At 42.5% G+C, this 1,897-nt stretch overlaps 1 pseudogene; it reads right to left on the reverse strand.

Annotated features, from left to right (window-relative positions):
- Positions 1-4: 4 nt before the first annotated feature.
- LOC104865711 lies at positions 5-1,607 on the reverse strand (annotated as a pseudogene).
- Between the last annotated feature and the right edge of the window lie 290 nt (positions 1,608-1,897).

Below are 1,897 nucleotides of genomic sequence, written 5' to 3' on the forward strand. Positions count from 1 at the left end.
TTTCCTTTTCCTTCCTTTCTCGGGCTTCTGCTCTTTGCCTTTCTTCAAGTCTGTGCTTTGCTTTGGTTGCTGCATCAATGTCTCTGATTTTTAAATTGAAAAAGGCAGCGGCACTCATACTCGTTCTGATCTTCCAACTTCCTCACTTTCTTCTTGATTACGGGCAACTTCTTAGTATCTACAAAGGCTGTATCGTCCCCTGTTGCATACTTTGTGTACATTATACCATTCCATTCTCCTTCAACTGAACAGAAAGACTGCTTATCGTTTGGAGAAAAAAAAATCTCTCAGCAGTAATTCTGCTTCTTGCCCCCACAGAAAGGTCTAGTGTGGAAGACAACTATAGCCTGTTTTGGAAAAATTAATACTGCATTCTCTTCCTAACTCCACGCAGGGCACTGTGAGGATAGACCTTCCATAACCATTAGGGCACGGGAGGATGTAATGTTTGTCATAGTCTAGACAGGAGACACAACCCTGCACTCTGTTGTCTGCCCCAATTGACATCCCAAGGAACTTTGCTTTGGTCCAGATATGAGCATTGAATTGTATCTTCTTGTTAAAACACTCAGCATAAGAGGCTGAAATTGGTGGATGATGGGAAACCTGCTCAGCTACGAATGTTACACTGTTTTTAGAAACCCAAGGAACAGGTCCTTCAGAAACTAGCTCTGTGGTCTCTTCAGTATCACTTGGTAACGTCCAGTGACCCTGAAAGATCTCACCCAAAATGGGGTTGTATGGCTTTTTGGCAACTGATCCTTTTCTTCCTGCATGAAAGGCTGCGAGGTACCATTTTACAACCTGAACCATTCGATCCCTGGGATCTTTCTGGTCACTAATGCTCACAAACAGGTCTGGTTGTGCAAAAATCTCTGCATACATTTCTAAAAGAGATATCCTTTCAAGAATAAGTGTTGGATGAACTTAGTAAGACCCATTTGGAGCCTAAACTGTGACAAGAGGTGCATGATGACATTCTTCTGCTCCTCCACGGACCCTGACTCCCTGTCGTCATCTCTATCTTCATGTAAATCAAAAGGGTCAGCATCACTTGTTCCATTGGACATGGAAGAATTCAGTGATTCTGTGGTGTCTGGGCACTTTAGGCTATTTCCCAAGCTGTTGTGGGTCAAGAATGAGGCACATCCAGAAGAATCTATTAAGTGCTTTGGGGATGAGCTGCTTTGATGGAATTCATCAGCATAGCAGAACTCATCTTCACTTCTAGAGTACGAGAACTCTGGGACTGCATTTGGAGACAAGTTGACATGGCTTGGAGAAGTCAGGCTGCTTCTAGGTGGTGAATGCCCACTGCCTGTACTATTTGGTGTTGGAGTCTGATGATGTCCCAAGGTAGCTAACACAGGCCCAAGGGATAGGGAAGATAGACACCGCTCTGATTTACACAACTGAGCAGGTTCTAGAGGTAAGACAGTCTGGGAAGGCATTGTTCTGATCACAGGTTCCAAAAAACTAGGTTGATATATTGCATCTACAGGATTAATAGTACTTTTAGCAATCTGCAGCAACACAATGCAGTGTTTAATGGATTCTACCATGCTATTTGTTGTCTCCTTGAGAGTTTCGGTCTTTTTTCTCTGTTCATCATCTTTACAGTTTTGAAGTTTGTTGTTGAAAAGCTTTAGTTGTTCTATCAAAATCTACAGGTAAGCATCAGCCTCTGTCAGTTCCTTGTCAAAGTCTTGGACACTAGGAACAAATCCTGAATCTAAACCCTGAAAAAATGTTCAGAATCTCTGGTTGTCTTAGTTACTTTTCTCATTGCTGAAACAAAATATCCAACACCCAAAGTTAAAGGGAAAAGGGCTTATTTAGCTCACAGTTTGTAGTGGTTTCAATCCATAATCATCTGGCTCCAAGGCAGGGTGGCTTG

Source organism: Fukomys damarensis, unplaced genomic scaffold (assembly GCF_012274545.1).
Source record: "Fukomys damarensis isolate Sample0158 unplaced genomic scaffold, DMR_v1.0_HiC HiC_scaffold_15302, whole genome shotgun sequence".
NCBI lineage: Eukaryota > Metazoa > Chordata > Mammalia > Rodentia > Bathyergidae > Fukomys > Fukomys damarensis.